Here is a 22,924-nt window from a genome sequence, read left to right as displayed (position 1 = left end):
CAGCATCCACCACAATCCCTCAGGGAACAAACCTCTAAGTCATTCCTGTTTCCTCAGAGCCCTTTTTCCCTTGAGCAGAGCTCTCCTCCTCATCCTGGGGTCCTGTCTTGAGCTTTAGGGGACAATGAGTGGGTTAGTGCTCTGATTTGGGGGACAAAGCTGATTCTTATTTAAATATTCCTCCATCTTCCACTGTCCATGTCACCTTGAGAATTAATGCCCAGTCTCTGAGCTTCATTTTCCTCGCTGGCAGCATGTTGTCATGAATCCCACCCCTCAGAGTGGTGCCGAGTTCATGGGAGGGATAAATCATTGCTAATTTCTGGATCTGATGAAGACGTGTGGAGTTTGAAATGTGAAAGGATCGAGGTGTCAGACTCCATAGTCAGGGTGGATGATTTATGTGCCACTCAAGAGTCCCCATCTGCTCTTAACACCGAGAAATGCTATTTATAATATTTCTGAAATATGTAGCCACAGTCACTTGCAGAGAAAGAGAAATGAAAATTTCAAAATAGAGAGGGAACCACAAGGAAAACATATCAAAGCTGAGAGCCCTCAGGTGCCTGGGACAAGCAAGGGGTCATTAGAGTGGAGGTTTCCACCTCTGAAGCGGACTCCAGGTCCTCACATGTAGGGAGGGGAGCAGGGCTCAAGGTGAAAGTAGGAAGTTGTGTTTCCATCCCTCATGTTTGTGAATGGGCACTGGAGTATCTCTGCCCACTGACCCAGCCCCATAGTCAACACTAAGGAACATCCTCTGTGACTGTAAAACAAATTCAGTTCAGTATAGTCCAACATGGGCATCTATTCATGAATGAGTGTGAGGTTCATGCTAGAGCCATCCCTGCCAGGCACACACCTAGTCAGTTGCTAAGGTTTGGAAAGTGGATACCATGGGGCAAAGTAACTGCAACTATCCACCCCTTTCAGCCCTGAATATGAAGACAGCCCTGGAAGAAACTCTTTATGGAAAATCAGGCGAGTGTCCAACAGGAATGGACACCAAAGAGGAATCCTAAAAATGTTCAATAGTGCTATGAAAGACAATCCATGAAGCAATTACTGGAGGCTCATATCTGAGGAAATAGAATGCAAGGAATACATGAAATTCATACTAATTTAAGCATGTTTAAATATCTGAAAAATTAAAGAAGGAAAATGGACTCTTGAAACAACAAAAAGTGTTATATTACAGAGGTATACATAATTTTATAAATGAACTAGAGAAATATCTTAGAGGCAAAAATAATAATTCCACTTTAACATACTCAAAATATTCTTTCCATCAAAGATATTATATGGCTGAAGATCCAGTTATGAAAGTGGAATAAGTAATGAGGAAATTTGTAAAATTCAATACCGAGAGACTGGAATTAAAAAAATAAGGCGCATGGGGAATAAAAAGAGAAGCACAATGTATGTGGTGAGTTTCAGGAGAAAAGCAGTGAGAATGATGTTGGCAGCAGTCCTAGAGGGAAATGGTTGGACTTTTTACAGTGATGTAGAAAGAACGTGTAAGTGCTGGGGTGCATGGATGTATCGATGAAATCTGAGTCTTAATATTTCATGGAAAAATAAAGGAAATTGATGGCAGCTGACTTTCACACAGAAAAAAATACCAAATGATATAAGAAAAGTACATTCAAGGAATTAATTGTGAGTGAAGAATTCTACACTCACCCAAATTACTTTTAAGGGGCAAAAGTGAAACAGTAAGCAGAGGAGAAATCCATAGGCACGAGGAGACCTGGGGCACATCTGACCTGTTTGGACTCCTGTCTCACACGTTAAAGCTTAAGGCTTCATCTTCATGAGGGATGAGGAGGGTTCTAGGGATATATCCTTAACCATCAGACATATTTTCCACTCCTCACAGCTCTATCATATACTTTACTTAAAACAAGAAAATGTTTTCAAGTATCTTAATAAAAATAGAGACTGAAAATAAGGCATTTCAAGATATAGAAGGTTTTAGACGTTTTCCTGTTTACATACTCACTGAAGCAAAACTAAAGTATGTAATTAAGCCAAAAGAACAAGAGACGGAAAATAAAAAAAGTAAGATGGAGAAGTGAGAAAAAGACGGCAAAACAAATAAACACTGGAAAAGCATATTTTTGTAAACATGCATATGTACATTTATATTTAAGAAAGCTAAATCATGACATTGGGAGTGTTCAGATGGGTGTCTGTGTGTATATGGTAGAGAGAGAGAAAGAGAAACAGAGAAAGAGAGCTTTTAAAAGAAAGTAAGTACTGAGAGTTCAACTCATATATAATGTCTTTTTCCTCATCTACGGGAGATGGTGAATGAAAATTGTTCAAAATTATAAATTTAAATACCAATATTAATAATGAGGGTGATTATCTAAAATTAAAAAGCAATTTATAACCTCCAAACTGGTTGATGTAATTATAAAAAACAAAAACATATCGATCAACCCAAAAGTGGTCTGGAAATTTGAAATGAAAATAACAGAATGCAGGATATCTTAATCCATAACAAACCCACACTAAATAAAATGGTGGAAATACTTCAAATTTATTCACTTATTTGCAATCATTAAAAGATTAATGGACTTACTCCAGGGTTAGATCAAAGCACATCACCCAGAAAAAAACTGATTTATATGAACAATGATCTCTCAAAAAATACAAAATCATTAAAGAGTTTTAAAATAAATAACGGTGTTATTCTCACTTAGTAAAATTAGCTGAAAGCTTTAAATATTCAACAGAATTGAATATAAGGCAAAATGGTTTTATAAAATATTTTATCGTAAATAATATATTCAGTTCAAAGGTATAGCACTCATAAACATACATTCATGTAATCACATATCTTTTGAAAAGCATAAAACATAAGTTAATAGAAAATTGGAGTTTCAAAAAATATTTATAAGATAGACTGAGAGGGTGAAAAGAAAATTTCTATAAGAGTAAGTGACACACTTCAATGCTTAATCTAATGTGTAAAAATATTATAAAACTTTGCATTATTAATGTCGTATATGATATACAATGGTTTGTGATATACGTGGAAAACAATAAGTAAATAAATAAATAAAGAAAGAAAGAAACAAAATATAATGCTATATATACAGGAACAAGGAGGGAATGCACGTATTTAAGGCCCATATTGTACCTAAAATCTGAAACACTTAGACAAAAAGGCAAGTATGTCTGATTCTTTCCATATTTCTTGCATATTATGTTCCGTGAATATGCTGAAATTTCATTAGCAATTTACAATAAGAAAATGGTATTAAAATTCAACACTTCATGAAATTAGTAAAATAGTAAAGTGGAATGTTTAAATTTATAAAATATTAAGAAACAGGGATGATAAAATTACATCATATTAAGACGGAGAATATCAGAATTAAAAAGCAGACATACAGAGAGCTGCCAGCAGGATGGCAGAAGAGTTCCTATCATCATGCCCTCACAGAACAATGATTTTGACAATCAAAATTGAAGATAGGTGAACCTGATCTCTGAAATAAGCCCAGTCCATATTGATGACCTCCACATCAATTCAGATTCATGGAACATGATGAGTTCAGAAACTCATGAACCCATTTTAAATTCCTAATTAAGTATCTTGTGATATTGGCCAATGTGTTCAGAAATCCAGTTTCTCAATGGGAAAGGGCTCATTGTGTGATTAGACTCAGGTGAGGTTGAACAGGTAGATGATGATCATGCTTTGAGGGAACATTGATGCCAACCTATGAAGTACTTGCTGTAACAGAGCAAGAGCAGCTTTGGTTAATATTCAGTGTCTAGTGAAGACTATGGCTTTCTCCATCCTTATTCAATTCCACCTCAGTAAATTGTAGGGAAAATAAATATACGTTATGTATAGAAAAACGTTATTTACCGAGAAGAGTGTATATGTATAAAAATGGACCAAAGCATAAAGTGACATATAGATGTGGATCCAAACCTGCTTGTGGATGTTGCCTCATGTCATGGGGGTAAGAATAGAAGAGGACCATCAAGGACAGTCAGTAAGGATAGAAGAGAAAGCACAATAGTTGAGCTGCAGCAGATTCTTTACAGGCAACTCTCCAGACATTGCCTGCTGCCAAAAACTTTCACTAAGCTTGATACTCTCAGCAGACAGTTCCCTCAATCTATGCTCCAGATATTCTTCCAGAACCTTCTGATCATACAAGATTTATTTATTTTTTTAATGAAAACATTTCTTTAAAAAAATTTTTTTTGTATGTACATCATGTTTCAAATTCTGGATACATTACATCATGTTCACCACCCGAACACTAATTATAGTGCATCCCCTCACATGTGACCCTAATCACCCCTTTTGCCCTACCCCCTCCCCCCTTCCCCAATGGCAACCAGCAGTCCAATCTCCAATGCTATGTGGGTTTTTTTTTGTCATTTTTATCTTCTACTTATGAGTGTGATCATATGGTATTTGACTTTCTCCCTCTGACTTATTTCACTCAGCATAATACCCTCAAGGTCTATCCATGTTGTCACAAATGGCGGATTTCGTCATTTCTTATGGCTGAGCAGTAGTCCATCATGTATAAATACCACATCTTCTTTATCCATTCGTCCCTTGATGGGCACCTAGGTTGCTTCCAAGTCTTGGCTATTGTGTATAATGCCACAATGAACATAGGGGTGCAAGTATCTTTATGCCATTGTGTTTTCAAGTTCTTTGCATAAATACTCAGCAGTGGGATAGCTGGATCATATGGTAGATCTATCCTTAATTTTCTGAGGATACTCCAAACTGCTTTCCATAGTGGCTGCACCAGTTTGCACTGCCACCAGCAGTGAACAAGGGTTCCCTTCTCTCCACACCCTCTCCAACATTTGTTGTTTCCTGTCTTGTTAATTATAGCCATTCTGACAGGAGTGAGGTGATACCTCATTGTAGCTTTGATTTGCATTTCCCTGGTAGCTAATGATGTTGAGCATCTTTTCATATGCCTGTTGGCCATCTGTATATCCTCTTTGGAGAAATCTCTGTTCAGATCTTTTGCCCATTTTCTAATTGGATTGTTGGTTTTTCTGTTGTTGAGCTGTATGAGTTCTTTGTATATTTTGGATATTAACCCCTTATCTGATATGTGGTTTGCAAATATCTTCTCCCAATTGTTAGATTGTCTTTTTGTTTTGTTGATAGTTTCCTTTGCTGTGCAGAATCTTTTTAGTTTGATGTAGTCCCATTTGTTCATTTTTTCTTTTGTTTCCCTTGCCTGGTCAGACATGGGACTTGAAAATATGCTGCTCAGACCAATGTCATAGAGCGTACTGCCTATGTTTTCTTCTAGATGTCTCATGGTTTCGGGTCTTACATTCAAGTCTTTAATCCATTTTGAGTTGATTTTTGTGCATGGTGTAAGGGAATGGTCTACTTTCATTCTTTTGCATGTGGCTGTCCAGTTTTCCCAACACCATTTATTGAAGAGACTCTCCTTTCTCCATCGTATGCTCTTGGCTCCCTTGTCGAATATTAGCTGTCCATAAACGTGTGGGTTTACTTCTGGGCTCTCAATTTTGTTCCATTGATCTGTGTGTCTGTTTTTGTGCCAGTACCATGCTGTTTTGGTTGCTATGGCTTTGTAGTATAATTTGAAATCAGGGAGTGTGATACCTCCAGCTTTGTTCTTTTTTCTCAGGAATCCTTTGGCTATTCAGGGTTTTTTGTTGTTCCATATAAATTTTAGGATTCTTTGTTCTATTTCTGTAAAAAAATGTTGTTGGAACTTTGATAGGGATTGCGTTGAATCTATAGATTGCTTTAGGAAGCATAGACGTTTTAACAATGTTAATTCTTCCAATCCAAGAGCACGGAATATCTTTCCATTTCTTTGTGTCTTCTTCGATTTCTTTCAACAATGTTTTATAGTTTTTGGTGTACAGCTCTTTCACCTCTTTCGTTAAGTTTATTCCTAGGTATTTTATTCTTTTTGTTGCAATTGTAAATGGGATTGTATTCTTAATTTCTCTTTCTGCTACTTCGTTGTTAGTGTATAGAAACGCAACGGATTTTTGTACATTGATTTTGCATCCCGCAAATTGACTGTATTCCTTTATTATTTCTAAAAGTTTTTTAGTGGACTCTTTAGGGTTTTCTAGATATAAAATCATGTCATCTGAAAAGAGTGACAGTTTCACTTCCTTTCCAATGTGGATCCATTTTATTTCTTTTTCTTGCCTGATTGCTCTGGCTAGGACTTCCAATACTATGTTAAATAAGAGTGGTGACAGTGGGCATCCTTGTCTGGTTCCTGTTCTTAGGGGGATAGCTTTCAGTTTTTCTCCGTTGAGAATGATATTTGCTGTGGGTTTGTCATATATGGCCTTTATTACGTTGAGGTACTTTCCTTCTATACCAAATTTATTTAGAGTTTTTATCATAAATGGATGCTGTATCTTGTCAAATGCTTTCTCTGCATCTATTGAGATGATCATGTGATTTTTATTCTTCATTTTGTTAATGTGGTGTATCACGTTGATAGCTTTGTGGATGTTGAACCATCCCTGCATCCCCAGAATGAAACCCACTTGATCATGATGTATGATCTTTTTAATGTATTGTTGTATTCGATTTGCTAGTATTTTGTTGAGGATTTTTGCATCGATGTTCATCAGTGATATTGGCCTGTAATTTTCTTTTTTTGTGTTGTCCTTGTCTGGTTTTGGTATCAGGATAATGTTTGCTTCGTAGAAGGAGTTAGGAAGCCTCTCCTCCTCTTCAATTTTTTGGAAGAGTTTGAGAAGGATAGGTATTAAGTCTTCTTTGAATGTTTGGTAGAATTCACCAGGGAAGCCATCTGGTCCTGGACTTTTATTTTTTGGGAGGTTTTTAATTTCTGTTTCGATCTCCTCACTGGTGATCGGTCTATTCAAATTTTCTACATCTTCTTGTCCAGTTTTGGAAGGTTGTATGTTTCTAAGAATTTATCCATTTCTTCTAGATTATCCAATTTGTTGGCGTATAGCTTTTCATAATATTCTCTTATTATCTTTTGTATTTCTGAGGTGTCCATTGTAATCTCTCCTCTTTTGTTTCTGATTTTATTTATTTGAGCCTTCTCTCTTTTTTTCTTGGTGAGTCTAGCTAAGGGTTTGTCAATTTTGTTTATCTTTTCGAAGAACCAGCTCTTGGTTTCATTAATTTTTTCTATTGTTTTTTTAGTCTCTATTTCATTTATCTCTGCTCTGATTTTTATTATTTCCTTCCTTCTGCTGATTTTGGGCTTTGTTTGTTCTTTTTCCAGTACCTTTAGGTGCACTTTTAGATTGTCTAAAAGTGGGATTTTTTGGGATTTTTCTTCTTTGTTGAGGTAGGCCTGAATTGCTATAAACTTCCCTTGTAGAACCGCTTTTGCTGTATCCCACAGATTTTGGCATGTCTTGTTTTCATTTTCATTTGTCTCCAGGAATTTTTTAATTTCTTCTTTGATTTCTTCATTGACCCAATCATTGTTCAGTAGCATTTTGTTCAATCTCCACATTTTTGTGGCTTTTCTGGTTTTCTTTCTGTAGTTGATTTCTGGTTTCATACCTTTGTGGTCAGAAAAGATGCATGGTATTATTTCAATCTTCTTAAATTTATTGAGACTTGTTTTGTGGCCTAATATGTGATCAATCCTGGAGAATGTTCCATGGGCATTTGAAAAGAATGTGTATTCTGTGGTTTTTGGATGGAATGTTCTATATATATCTACTAAGTCCATCTGGTCTAATGTGTCCTTTAAGGCGAGTGTTTCCTTATTGATCTTCTGTTTGGATGATCTATCCATTGGTGTAAGTGGAGTCTTAAAGTCCCCTACTATTATTGTGTTACTGTCTATTTCTCCTCTTATGCTTGTTAATAATTGCTTTATACATTTAGCTGCTCCTATGTTGGGTGAGTAGATATTTACAAGTGTTATATTTTCTTGTTGGATTGTTCCCTTTATTATTATGTAGTGCCCGTCTTTGTCTCTTATTACAGTTTTTGATTTAAAGTCTATCTTGTCTGATATAAGTATTGCTACCCCCACTTCCTTTTCTTTGCCATTTGCATGGAATATCTTTCTCCATCCTTTCACTGTCAGTTTGTGAGTGTCTGTAGGTCTGAAGTTTGTCTCTTGTATGCAGCATATAGATGGATCTTGTTTTTTTATCCAGTTGGCCACCCTATGGCATTTGATTGGAGCATTTAATACATTGACATTTAAAGAAGCTATTGATAAATATGTATTTATTGCCATTTTGTCACTTTTTCTTTTTTTGGGGTATTTTAGTAGTTCTTCTCAGTTCCTTTCTTTTTCTCTTGCTCTCTTCACTTGTGGTTTGATGGCTAACTTTAGTAATATGTTTGATTTCTTTTGTCTTACTTTTTTTCCTGCTTGTTATAGGTTTCTGGTTTGTAGTTACCATGAGGATCCTATTTAATATACTATGCATATAACAGTCTATATTGAGTAGATAGACTCTTTAGCTTGACCTCTTTCTAAAAGCTCTACTTTTTCACTCCCCTCCTCCCACATTATATGTTTTTCACATCATATATAGTCTTTTGTTTAGTGTGTGTATATCCATTACCCTCTTATCATTGAAATAGGTAATTTTAGTACATTTGTCTTTTAACCTTCATATTACCTTCACAGGTAGTTGATCTGCTGCCTTTACTATACTTTTACCTTACAAGTGATTTTATTGCCTGTTTTTTCTTGTTGTTGTTTTGGGTTTTTTGATAATTTTTCTCTTTTATCTCTATTTGTGGTCATCACTTTCCCACTTAAATAAGTCCCTTCAGCATTTCTTGTAGAACTGGTTTCTAAGTGATAAACTCCTTTAATTTTTGCTTGTCTGGGAAGCTCTTTATCTCTCCTTCCATTCTGAATGACAGCCTTGATGGATAGAGTATTCTTGGTTGTAGGTTTTGTCCTTTTAGCACTTCAAATATGTCATGCCATTCTCTTCTCACCTGTAGGGTCTCGGCTGAGAAGTCTGCTGACAGCCTGATGGGCTTCCCTTTATATGTCACTTGTGGCCTTTCTCATGCTGCTTTTAGGATTCTCTCTTTGTCTTTAATTTTAGACATTTTGATTATAATATGTCTTGGTGTGGGCCTCTTTGGGCTTCTCTTGTTTGGAGCTTTCTGTGCTTCCTGAACTTGGATGTCTGTTTCCTTCCTCAGGTGAGGAAAATTTTCCTCTATTATTTCGACAAATAAATTTTCTGCCCCTTTGTCTCTCTCTTCTCCTCTGGGACCCCTATAATACGAATGTTAGCACGCTTGATATTGTCCCAGAGTTCCCTTACACTGTTCTCATTCTGTCTAATTCCTTTTTCTCTTTTCTGTTCTGCTTGGGTGATTTCCTCTAATCTTTCATCTAGCTCGCTGATCCGTTCTTCTGCTTCCTCTACTCTGCTATTGAGTCCCTCTAGTGATTTTCTCATTTCAAGTATTATATTCTTCATTTCTGATTGGTTCTTTTTTATATCTTCCAGTTCTTTGCTGATGTGCTCACTGTGTTCATCCATTCTTCTCTGCATATCTGTGAGCATCCTCATTATATTTTGTTTGAATTCCTTGTCAAGGAGGTCGCTAGTTTCTGTTTCACTTAGTTATTTTTCTGGTGTTTTGGAGTGTTCCCTTGCTTGGAAAGTATTCCTTTGTCTCCTTATTATGCCTCTTTCTCTGTGCTATTTTCTTTGTACTAGGTGAGTCGGCTATGTCTCCTGATCTTGGAGAAGTGGCCTCATGTATGAGATGCTTTATGCGGCCCAACAGTGTGCTTCCCTCTCATCACCAGACCATAAGAACCAGGAGTGACCCCTTTGTGGGCGTCTTCTGCTGTGGCAGGGTTGCTCCCACTGCAGGTACCCAGGGAGTCTGATCTTTCCTTCCCTGGCCAGCTGTTTGTAAATCCGGCTTGGAGGGGCCTCAGCACTGTTGGCTACAAAGTCTATTAGCACACTCTTATTGCAAGTGTCCTCTTAATTGTGTTGGTACCCAGTGTAGCTGGTTGCTAGGCTCAGGGGCATACAGTTGTGATAGGCCTGACGCCAACAAGGCTGATGTCAGTTCTCTTAGGAGTGCAGCTGAGTGGGGCTAGCCCTTGGCATGGAGACACTCAGTTGTTTCAGGATTTGGAAGGTGGGGCTGATCATTTTTTGTGGCTATGTGTGAAGCACAAGTCTTCTGCTGCTGGTAAGCCTCACTCCCCTCTGGACCACATACACTGTTAACAGAGTCCTGGTCCATGCACACTTCTCAACCCCCTGGAGCGTAGCCCACCGCCACACTGCAGAGGCCCCCACCTCTGCCCCAATGCCCCCCACAGTTCACCTGGTCCTCACACAAGCCCTGCCCCACAGAGGCAGACACCCTTATCTGCCTGTAGAGGATCAAGGCACTCAGCCAATGCATGCTGAAAAGTAGCCTGAGGGTTTGCTGTTAGGTGGGGCCAGTCCCTAGGGCTGGTTGCCTGCCCTGGCTGAACTGGATTAAATCCAGTTTGTGCTCTAGTGGGTGTGGCAGACCCCTAGTCTAACTTTTGAGACTAGACCCCTAGTCTAGTGGGTGCTCTAGTGGGTGTGGCAGACCCCTGGGCTAACAAACAAAGGGATGCACCTCAATGGCCCCCACCTGTGTCCGTATCAGCACGCCTGGACCAGCTCAGAACGACGGCCCCCACCAATGTCTCAGTGTCAGGAGAGGATCCTCCTCTCACCAAGATGCCCCCAGAGCCCACCAGGTGAGTCTTGTTTCACCAAAGGACAGTCAGCCTTCTCTCTGGTGATTTTAGGTTGCTACAATGAGTGAATTTGTGCATGGGCCCTTTAAGACCCGGATCTTTTCGGCTTTCGGCCAATACCTTTTCTGGGGTGTCCTCGCTGCAGTTAATAGCCAGCAAAGCCAGATAGTAAGACCCCCATCTCAGTTGGGCTGAGTACGAAGGATGGTTATAGCAGTATTGCCCCCGCTCCGGACCTCACTCTTCCAGGGACGGCTGTGTGCCTTAGGTTGGCTCCCGCCTGGCCAGCTGAGAAGCTCCGCTGCTCCAAAAGGTGGGTTTTTTTCCTCTCCGGCCAGAGTTACTGCCTCTTCTGCTTTCATCAGGACTGTCCCTTGTCGTGGGGGTTCTTTTTATCCAGTTTTCGGTTTTCAATCCAGAGTGATTCTCCCCAAAATTGTTGTAACCTGGTTGTGTTCATGGGAGGAGGCGTGTTCAACATCTGCTCACAGCGCCATCTTGACGGGAACTCTCACAAGATTTATTTTCAATGTTCTACGTCACTGAATGGTGGATTTGCTGTTTATTGTGTTTGTCTCCTACTGCATCTTGTGTTCTTCTCTGGCTTTGTTGAACCTGAATCAGCAGCATCCTGAGCACCACCAGAATCAAGCCAGCCTCGCCCATCCAGATGAGATCCCACACTGTGTAAACTTGAGGATGTGAGGCTAGGAATTTTGGACAAGGAATTCACAGAGATCAGAACAGACCAAAATCACTCCAGGATCCCTGGATTCCATCGAGGGAACTTGCCTTGTGTTGACAGTATTTGACCCTCTGAGCCCAGCCCCATAACTGTGTATTTCTCCTTACACATTACCCTTGGAGTCTGACTTGTTTTGTGATGGGCTGAGGATATTGGCTACTCTTGAGAAAAAAAATTATAGCATATGTGTGAGGAGAGGTAAGAATGCCTAAGGGATATCTACTCTGATCGCCAATGAGTCTCTAAAACTAATAAAGCTAATCTCAATCCCTTGAAGTGATCACCTCTGGTGTCTCATCCTGAATCAAATTAGAAAGGAAAGATGAACATTTGGGGCTTCAATTTTCCCTGAGAATGAGAAGCATAAAGGAGTGAGGGTCCGGGTCTCGCTTTTCATTTCTCCACTACAAGGAGTTCTTTTTTGTCTCCTTTGGGATTGCATATTTCTTAGTCACGTTCTTTTCTTCTATCTGTCATTTTTTTGAAAGTAAATGATGGAATATGTACAACACCTCAGGCAATTTATCTAGTATCAAGGATAACCACAATTAACACAACTTCTAATTATTCAATCATTTTGTAGTCTCAATAGGAAGATTGAAGATTGATAAGAAAAAAGCAAAAAAGATAGATGATAAAATAAAATATTTAGATGGACACCTGTAAAAAATACAGATATTTATAGATATAAGGCAGGCTCTGATAAAATGACAAAGGAAATGTTAAGAACTACCAGGTAACGGTGGGAAGGAGGAAAGGAATACTAAAGATGAATTCTTATGGAAGATGTTTTGGAGGATGAATTGATCCTGGAGACAACCAGGTGATCACAGAAATTGGGGCAGAAATTATGCCTTTCTTTCTTTCTTCCCACATAATGATAACAGTTAATGGTAAAGACAGGACATACTCAGAGTTGACTAGTCCCAAGGGAAAAATTCATGTACTTTTTCCCACAGAAACTCACTGGCATCCAAGTGCACAACTGATTGAGTGTTTTGAAATCCAGGATAGGATTCTTCCTTTGATAGGTAGAGGCAAGAACAAATTCCCAGATATTGATAGAATTTTGTCAATGAGCTCAATCCCGAGTGACTGAGCCAACTAGTCTTCATCTTACGACTCCCGATGTATCCCAAAACTCCTTAACCCAGAAGTGAGAAGTCCGCTGTACTCTGCTCTTCACATTGTGGGCCTGTTCCATAGGCAGCATGAAGACTACAAGTGTGTGTGGGGTGGGGGGCTTAAATCAGCACCATGGACAGAGGTGAGGGATGGTGTGTCCTTTTCTCAAACCCTCATCTCTGGGCCTCTGGGCCTCTTCCCCTTCATGCATCTCCTCCAACACTGACCATTTAACATGCACCGATGACCTTAATGCTACTTGAGAAAGGACGCCCCCACGTTAAACCTCCACCTTCATCCTCAAGATCTGTGGGAAATAATCCCTTCTGTAAATATTTGCCCTGTTGTAGGGTAAGCTAGAAAACTAGCAAAAACCTGATGGAGACTGTGATTCCTCTAGGCTAAAAGGGCTCTGCTACTCAACAGAAATGGTTTATCCATCTAGGTGAGGGTCTGCAGACCCCAAATATTGCTTGGAACAATGACAGAAGGATGCTGTGGGGCTGTTTCTGCCTTTTCATGTCATCTATAGTCCCATCGCTTTTCCTCAAATGTCAGTGTTTACATCTTTAATTTCTTCCCTGCAGACAAGCTGCACTGCCTGGATACACAGTGGGGGTAAGGCATGGAGAATGTATGGGACTAACTGTCTTTTCCATCCCTCTATGAGCTCAGATCCTCCTGTGGCTGACCTTCCTGTTGCGCCTACCTTCCCATCCCAGCTGAGCTCTCACAGGACAGGGCCGTGAGTTGAAGGTCTGATCTATCAATGGATAACGGGTGGGGGCTCCTCACCTGAGACCAGGAGCACCAGAGGCTCACTCAGTTGTGACAACTGGTAGAGGGCAGAGTCTGGGTCCCTAAAGCACCTGCTGGCTCCTCACATGCCATTAAGATGTTCAGGGGGTCACTGGGGACTGACCACTCAGAGAAGAGTTTGTGCCCCCTGTAGCATCTTTACTGTCCCCCATGGAGCCAATCACAGGGCCCAGGGGAAGTTTGTCTGATTGAGCCCAGCCTGGGGCTGCTGGCCAAGGTGCTGGGAGAGATGATGTCCACCCTCCTTGAACAGAGAGAATCTGCCACAGCCAACATCAGAGTGACAAGGAAGGGTCAGATTCTTTCTGGGGTCATGACAGGGCCCTGTTCATTCAGGAGGAATGGCTTTCTAGGCACATCTGGGAGAAGGAAAATCCGTGGATTGCAGGGGCTAATTCCTCCCAAAACACCCCTTCTCCAGGCCTTGTCCCCAGGTCTCACTGTCTCTCATCCTCTGTGTCTCTGGCCCAGGAGCCCCACACTCCCCTCACCTCACCCTTTCATCTGGGACTCCCCCAGGAGTAAAGACACCAATAACCTGTCTTGTGCATCAAAATATGTATGGGTCAGGATGGGACTTCCTCAACTGGGATAAGGAGCTCCAGAGTGTCACTGGGGCATGACCACACCTGGGGTTTGTTTCTGTAACAGCCATAGTATCTGAATGTTCCTCTGTGGCTGGGGGTCATAGAGCCCACAGTGATCAGGGCTTGAGACTGCCCATTAGGGTGTTGCTGTGGGTCCAGGGTCAAGGACGGCTTGTGTTCTCCTTCCTTAGTCAAAATGAACCTGTCAAATTCCTGCCTTGAGCCACACTGAAGGGTCACGTTCCCTCCTGAGGTCACCACAGGGCTGGGAGGTTGGGTTTGCTGTAGAATCCTAGGAGAGGAGGAGGCAGCATGTTGCATGGGGCTCACACCCCCATCATATCCCCAGGGCTGGGCTGTGAGAGGGGACACACCCCTGAGAGAAGACCCCCTTGCTGAGGGCAGAGCCTGAGGCTGGAACCCCTGAGTGTCCTCTCACCTGTCACCACTGCTCCAGGGGGTCACTGTGCTCTGACCAGCCAGTGAGGCTGAAATAGTAACAGGGATATCACTGTGCATATTGTTCTGTCATGTGTTGGATGGAGAACTTGGCCTTGTCCTTGGGTTCCAGTGGGCTCTGTCTGCTCTAGGGTTCTGGGTTTCCCTCTTTATCCAGATGGTACTCCTGTGCCTCCAGGGTCCCCTGATACCCGATGGTCATGGATGTCACCCAGTGAACCACAGAGCCTGGCTTAGCCCAGATGGTGGGTTTGAAGAGGGTCCCTGGAAGGAAATCAGAGTCTGGGGTCCAAAGACCTTCCCCATCTTTCATTATCCCAGCTCAACACCAGGACACTCTTGGTTTTATCACTATCATCTAATAATCACTTGAATAGCTCCTCAGTGCTCAGGGGCTAAAGTAAAAGGTGGGAACATGGCAGCCTGTGGAGGAACCACTTGTTGGAACTCGGGTCCTTGGAACCTGACTCAGACCTGGAAGACAGTCCCTGTGAGAAATTTGCACCCAGATGTCTGAGCTGATTCTCTTCCCATCAGGGACCCATTCCATTTGAGCTGACTGAACTCTGAGGTTCCCCATGAACAAGGGGGTGAGGAGCCTCTGCATCCCCTCCTGCTGTCCCCCTTCCTTCTCTCCACAACTGACTGAGGCAGAGAAGAGCAGAGCAGATGGAAACAATGGCACTTTCCCGCTGTGCAGATGGAGGAGACCACAGGCCCGAGGGAAAGAGAGACGCACAGGATGTGGTAAGTCAGGGGTTGCTGCCTCCCATTTGGGTTCCCACAGCTGTGGACCCACAGGAAGGGAAGGGCCCCTCCCTGGGCCTGGCTCTGCTTTTCTCCAGGTCAAGTGCTCAGGAGGACTCCAGGCCCTCTGGAGACATCTCAGCCCAGAGCTGAGGTCTCACCTGATTTTAAGACTATTTCTGCCTGTCCTGAATCCTTCTTAGGGAGGATGAGGGCCCAGTTTCTCTGACAGGCTGGCTCTAAATAGGACATATTACAGATTTCATCAGTGCCTCTGCAAGCAGAACTTACTTTCTGCCTTTGGTAAGTCCCTAAACAAATATTTACTGAACACCTTCTATGTACAAGGCATTGGGGCCAGACACCAGAAGTACATCCATGATCCAGGTGAACCCATTGTGTATTCTGAGAAACCATATTAACAGCATATGAACAGTCAAAGGCTACTATTGAAGTTAATTTATTTACAAAGGGAAATATGAGAATAGCTGGAGATTATGACTAGACAGTGGTTGAGGGAATAGCTGTTTGAGGAGGCAGAGACCTATGGAAGAGGATACCTATGAGAACTTTCTAGAAATGAAAGGACATTCTAGAGAACCCTAAGGACATGGAGAATATCTGAAAGAGAGGAAGAGAGAGAAGGGTGGCGGCTGGTCATGCAGGGTGCTGTCCACCATGTGAGGACATTGGATTCTATTTCTAAGAAAAGTGGAATATATAAACAAAGGATTATGCTCAGCATCATTAGCCATCAGGGAAATGCAAATCAAAACTACAATGAGGTATCACCTCACTCCAGTCAGAATGGCTATAGTTAACAAGACAGGAAACAATAAGTGTTAGAGAGGATGTGGAGAGAAGAGAACACTTGTTCACTGCTGGTGGGAGTGGAAACTGGTGCAGTCACTATGTAAAGCAGTATGGAGTATCCTCAGAAAATTCAGAATAGATCTACCATATGATCCAGCTATCCCACTGCTGAGTATTTATCCAAAGATCTTCAAAACGCAAAGGCATAAAAATACATGCACCCCTATGTTCATTGCAGTATTATTCACAATAGCCAAGACTTGGAAGCAGCCTAGGTGCCCATCAAGGGACGAATGGATAAAGAAGATGTGGTATATATACACAATGGAATACTACTCAGCCATAAGAAATGATGAAATCCGGCTATTTGTGACAACATGGATGGTCCTCAAGGGTATTATGCTGAGTGAAAGAAGTCAGAGGGAGAAAGTCAAATACTGTTTAACCTCACTCATAAGTAGAAGATTAAAAGAATGACCAAAAAACACATAGCATTGGAGATTGGATTGGTGGTTACCATAGGGGAGTGGGGGGAGGGCAACAGGAGTGATTAGGCTCATATGTGAGGGGATGGACTATAATTAGTTTTCGGGTGGTGAACATGATGTAATCTACACAGAATGTAAAATATATTATGATGTACATCTGAAAGCTATATATTGTTATAATCCAATGTCACTTCAATTTAAAAAATTTTAAAAAATAAACAAAGGATTGATGATAAGAAATTTTTATGAGGGTCACATTTCCTCCTATATAGCAAATGAAAAAAAAAGAAAGAAAGAACAATAGTTGAACTCCAACTACTCCAATACTGATATGTCAAACAGGATTGTAAATGATTTATGTGGATTTCTTTTATGAAACTAACATGTCTCTGAATGAGACAAAAAAAAGTTAACCAATGATAGAGATGATACGGAATTTAGTTTTGTTGTCTACCTTTTTTTTTGAGGAAGATTAGCCCTGAGCTAACATCTGCCATAAATCCTCCTCTTTTTACTGGGGCAGACTGGCCCTGAGCTAACATCCATTCCCATCTTCCTCTACTTTATATGTGAGACACCTGCCACAGCATGGCTTGAAAGGTGGTGTATAGATCCATGCCCGGGATCTGAACCAGCAAACGCTGGACAGCCAAAGCAGAGCATGCGAACTAACAACTACACAACCAGGCCGGCCCCTGTTGTCTATTTTTGACTGGCAGTTGGGAAGAAATTTGTTGGGTCCAAGCTCTGCAGGAGAACCAAAATGGGAAAGCACAGAAATGTTAAATGGCCCATCGTCTGAGTGTGTGTGTGTAATTGTGGTGTAATCGCACTGTCTGGTTTGGAGGGAAGGAGAAGTGAGAGCTGAGGGCGGAGGGTCACATCTGGACTGATCATGAGCAGCCTTGAGTTCAGAGAGAAGAGTTTGGAGTTTACCCTGAAGACAGTGAGGACCATGGAAGGATTTTGGGAAAGGAAGGGACAGATCCTGAAATGGAAGAATGATTAGAAAGACTGATATGTGGAGGGAGAACTGGAGAAGGGAGTGTGGGCCTGCAGCTCAGAAACCAATAAAGTGGTGGATGTATCCACACAGGCCGGATGTGTCCAGGTGTGGGCTGTGGGCTGGACTCTGTGGATGAGGAGGACAGCAGGGGTCAGAGGGATTCTGGAGGCTGAATGGTTTTTGTTGGGTGATTGGCTGAGAGATGTAAGAGACAAGGAAGTGAGGGTGACCTTCCCTCTCTGCCTTGGGTGACTGGAGACATCAATGGTGCCTTCAGAGACAAGGTGAACCAAGGGGTGGTGGGGGTGGAGGAGCCTGGGGAGTTTGGTACAATACACTTCTGCTCCCACAGGAAAGCACAGCTCTTCCTGCTGGCCCTGGAATGTGGGTTTTCCTTCTCACAAACAGCCCCCTGACTGACATGCTAGTTTCTATAAGGAGCAGGACCTCTCTCCCTATCGCTTTGGGGTGAATCATGTGTGTCATTTCTGGCTGTTGAGAGCACCCTTCAATGCTAGGTTTTGCTCTCCACTGCAAACTGTGGAGACTGTTCAGAATTCAGACAAGAACGGTCCTCATCAGAGCTCCTAATTAAGGACAGTGATTTTATGTATATAAAATACATAGGAAGTATGCCTGTTAAAGACGATCAACCCATTCAGGAAGCAGTAATGTTATAATTAATATTTATGTATGTACATATGTATGACTGTATGTATGTATGTATTTACGGACTCACTCATTAATCAATCAATAAGTCTATTTATCTATCTACTTACCAACCAGTTTTATAAAGATATAATTGACATACAGCACTGTATAAGATTATGGTGTACAATATAATTATTTCACTTGTATATATTGTGAAATTATCACCAGAATAATTATAGTTAACACCTATCATTTCATATAGATACCAAAAAAAGAAAAATGATGTGCTTTTTTCCTATAACGAGAAATCTTAAAATCTACTCTCTTACCAACTTTCAGATATACCGTACAGCAGTGTTTACTACAGCCATCACGTTGTACATTCCATCCCCAGTACTTATCTTATAACTAGAAGTTAATAGCTTTTGGTCCTCTTCATCCAGTTCTCCATTCTCCCACCCCCTGCCTCTGGTGAACAGAAATCTAATGTCTTTTTCTATGAGTTTGTTTGTTTTAGATTCCACATACAAGTGAGATCTTACAGTATTTGTCTTTCTCTGTTTGATTTATCTCACTTAGCATGGTGCCCTCAAGGTCCTTCCATGTCATCACAAATGGTAGGATTTCCTTCTCTTTTTAGCTGAATAATATTGCAGTGTGCATCCACTTGTTTATTCTTGATTTTGTTGCTTGTGCAAGAGTGTTGATAAAATCTTGAACAAAGTTTCTCTTAAAACACAGTTTTAAATAAGAACAACAATTATGCATCAGAGAGAGGAGCAAGTTCTACTTGATGAAAATGAGGTGAAATATGAACCCTCATCTTCTGTTAAGTTCTCCTACAACAGAGTGTGCCCTGAGGTCCAGGTGGCCCTGCCTGATGACCAATCCCTTCCCCTGAGGTAGGTCTAGTGGGAGGCCCTGCAGATCCTAATTTCAAGGACAGGTTGGAGGAGGCTCGTGGGGTCCTGGTCCTCGGAGGGCTTGTGGGTCCAGTATTTTGATCCTCTCTCATTATTGAGATGAAAGTCATCTGCCCTGACCCCAGTTTTAGAAATTTACAGCCTCCTTCAGGTGAACACAGATATGGGTTAGTGTTTGGGGAGTGTGTAGGTAGAGTCCCCAGGACAAAATAAGAACCTAGGGTCCACAGGGAATGCTGCTCTCGTTGTACTTCCAGAAGGGTCACCACAGGTCTCCCAGTGTCATCTGCATCAGCCCAAACTCCTCTGCTGCCCCCACAGCCCTAGGTAAAACATGCTGGCTTTGGTTCACACAGTAATGAGTAAATGGGGATGACTCAGCTATGTGTGCCCAGGTCCTGTGGCTCAGATAGAATCCTGGAAGGAAACCACATGAGAGATGATTTGTCTCCAGCAGATCCCAGGCTTCGATGCAGCTCCATCCACAGAACCTGGTCATGTGCCATGAAGAAGCCCAGATTTCCACCATGACCCTCTCTTCCCTTCCCTTTCAGGACTCACCAACACCCCAGGAGGCTGAGGAATTTGGGGGACGTGGTGCTGCTTCTGTTGGGCAGGAGACAGGAACTGAGCAAGGCTGACAAGTTCACAGGATGTGGTGGGCAGGGTCCCCACACCACAGTTTATACAGTCTACAAGGTGCCTGTCACACAGGAAGATGACCAGCTTCTTCTCACCCTAAAGGTGGTGGGTGCTGAGAGTCTGATTTGAGCCATGTCACTGATCACACCTCATGTCTAAAGTATCATATTTAGTTTTCCTAGACTCTACCATCATCTAAGGATTTTTTTTTACTTTTTATTGAGATTATGATAGTATACAACCTTGTGAAATATCAGTTGCACATTATTGTTTGTCAGTCGTGTTGTAGGTGCACCACTTCACCCTTTGTGCCTACCCCGCACCTCCCCTTTGCCCTGGCAGCCACTAATCTGCTCTCTTTGTCTACATGTTTAACTTCCAAATATGAGTGGAGTCAAACAGAGATTGTCTTTCTCTATCTAGCTTAGTTCACTTAACATAATACCTGAGAGGTCCATCCATGTTGTTGTGAATGGGATGATTTTATCTTTTTTGTGCCTGAGTAGTATTCCATTGTGTATATATATATCATATCTTCTTTATCCACTCATCAGTTGATGGGCACTTAGGTTTCTTCCACATCTTGGCTATTGTAAATAACGCTGAAATGAACATTTTATTGATAGTTTTTATCATAAATGGATTTTGTCGAATGCTTTCTCTGCATCTATTGAGATGATCATGTGGTTTTTGTTTCTCATTTTGTTAATGTGGTGTATCACGTTGATTGACTTGCAGACGTTGAACTATCCCTGTTTCCCTGGTATAAATCCCACTCAATCATGGTGTATAATCTTCTTAATGTGTTGCTGTATTCGATTTGCCAGAATTTTGTTGAGGATTTTTGCATCTATGTTCATCAGTGATATTGGCCTTTTTTCTCAGGATTGCTTTAGTGATTTGGGGTCTTTTGTTGCCCTATGTGAATTTTAGGATTCTTTCTTCCATTTCTGTAAAGAGTGTCATTGGGATTCTGATTGGGATAGCGTTGAATTTGTAGATTGCTTTAGGTAGTATGGACATTTTAACTAATTTATTTTTCCAATCCATGTGCATGGAATGTCTTTCCATCTCTTTATGTCGTCATCAATTTCTTTCAGGAAAATCTTGTAGTTTTAGTTGTATAAATCTCTCACCTCCTTGGTTAAATTTACCCCAAGGTATTTTATTCTTTTTGTTGTGATTGTGAATGGTATTGTGTTCTTGAGTTCTTTTTCTTTTAGTTCGTTATTAGAGTATAGAAATGTTATTGATTTACGTAAGTTGATTTTATACCCTGGAACTTTGCTGTAGTTGTTGATTATTTCTAATAGTTTTACAATGGATTCTTTGGGGTTTTCCATATGTAAGATCATGTCGTCTGCAAACAATGAGAGTTTCACTTCTTCATTGCCTATTTGGATTCCTTTTATTTCTTTTTCCTGCCTAATTGCTCTGGCAAAAACCTCCAGTACTACGTTGAATAAGAGTGGTGAGAGTGGACACCCTTGTCTTGTTCCTGTTTTCAGAGGGGTGGCTTTCAGTTTTTGCCCATTGAGTATGATGTTGGCTGTGGGTTTGTCATATATAGCCTTAATATGTTGAGGTATTTTCCTTCTATATCCATTTTATTGAGAGTTTTTATCATAAATGGCTGTTGGATCTTGTCAAACACTTTCTCTGCATCTATTGAGATGATCATGTGGTTTTTGTATCTCATTTTGTTAATGTGGTGTATCACAGATAAGGATAGAATTTTGTCAGTGTCTCAACCAAGGGTGACTGAGCCAACTCAACTTCACTTTATGAATTCCAGTGAATCCTCCAACCTCCTTGACCTGAAAATGAGAGGCTTTCTTTACTCTCTGCCTTCAAGTTTTCATAATGACTCTCAGCAACACTGAGAAGTCAGCACCATGGACAGAGGTGGAGTGTGCTCTTTTTCTCTCCAACTCAGCTGAAGGTCTTCCCTTTCATGCATTTCCTCTCATACCGACCACATATGTTTCCTCCTGACACCAAGACAGGGCCTGTGTGGGCTGAGAGGGAAAGTACACCATACACTCCTGAGGGATAAGGAGGGAGCTGTTTTAAAGGTGGGGGGGGGGGGGACTGTCAGCTTACATACACCAGTGTGGACTGTGAGGGCTAAGGACTGAGTCCATAGTCCATTCCCATCTACCTGTGAGGAGAAGCTCACAGTGGGGAGGAGACCAATCTTCTCTCCCTTACCTGTCACCACCAGGGGCAGGCATTAATTTCATTCTGACCAGCCATTCTGGCTGCTGTGACATAAATACTGATATGGCCCTGTAATGTATGAACATGTGAGTTCAATGTAGTAACTGATCCTGTTGCTGGAATCCCATGGGACCTCTGTATTCTATGGTTAAGACACCCTCCCTTTATACAGATGGCAGACATCAACCTGCAGAAACCTAGGATGTCAGATAGTTATAGTGCTCTACTTGGTGGCCATGTAGCCTGAGTCAGCCCAGATGGACAGTTTGGGAGGGGATCCCAGGAAGGAATCAGACCTAAACTGTCAGGGGAGTCCTTCTCCCCTCAGCTTCCCTCAGTGTCACTCAAGGCCCATCCCAGACTGGTCACCATCATCCCAGAGATCCTCCATGCTCTCAGAAGCTTCCCAGGGGAGTTCATTAGACTGAAGCATAGGGACTTAGGGATAACTCACCCACGTGTATCTGATCCCACAGACCTCAAAACAGCCCTGTAAGATAGCTCCCTGTGGAAGCATGTCCTCTATCCCAAACATAGAAGCTCCAGGCCTAGTCTGGGCCTCTCAGTGCTGGGGTGAGGTCTGGGGCTTAGCACATCTCCCTTCATCCCAGATATCCCCCTCACTGACCTTCCTGAGTCCCAGGGTCTCATAAACCAAGACCTGGTAGGGGAGGGGACACCATCTCTCCTCTTTTCCCCAAAACTCACTGGTATGGAGAAAGGCAGTGAGGGTTGGAGTCCTGGCACTGCTTTCCATGGTCTCCAATCATACAGACAAGTTAGAAGGTCTACAGAGCCTGTCAGGACAGACAGATGCATGAGGTAGGACTAGGTCCAGGGTCCATGAGACATGTCATGGCCTCCTCATCTGTGACCTCACAGGAAGAGGAAGCCCCCTCCTAGGGCCTCACTCTGCTCTCCCTGAAGGATGAGGCTGAGAAAAGTGAAGGCTCAGGG

The 22,924-nt window shown here is 41.8% G+C and overlaps 1 pseudogene; it reads right to left on the bottom strand.

Moving 5' to 3' along the window:
* Positions 1-11,276: 11,276 nt before the first annotated feature.
* LOC106840962 (leukocyte immunoglobulin-like receptor subfamily A member 5) lies at positions 11,277-14,790 on the bottom strand (annotated as a pseudogene).
* Between the last annotated feature and the right edge of the window lie 8,134 nt (positions 14,791-22,924).

This window comes from Equus asinus, chromosome 26 (assembly GCF_041296235.1).
Source record: "Equus asinus isolate D_3611 breed Donkey chromosome 26, EquAss-T2T_v2, whole genome shotgun sequence".
Taxonomy (NCBI): domain Eukaryota; kingdom Metazoa; phylum Chordata; class Mammalia; order Perissodactyla; family Equidae; genus Equus; species Equus asinus.
The sequence above is the reverse complement of the archived record's forward strand: the minus strand, read 5'-3'. Positions and strand labels throughout refer to the sequence as shown.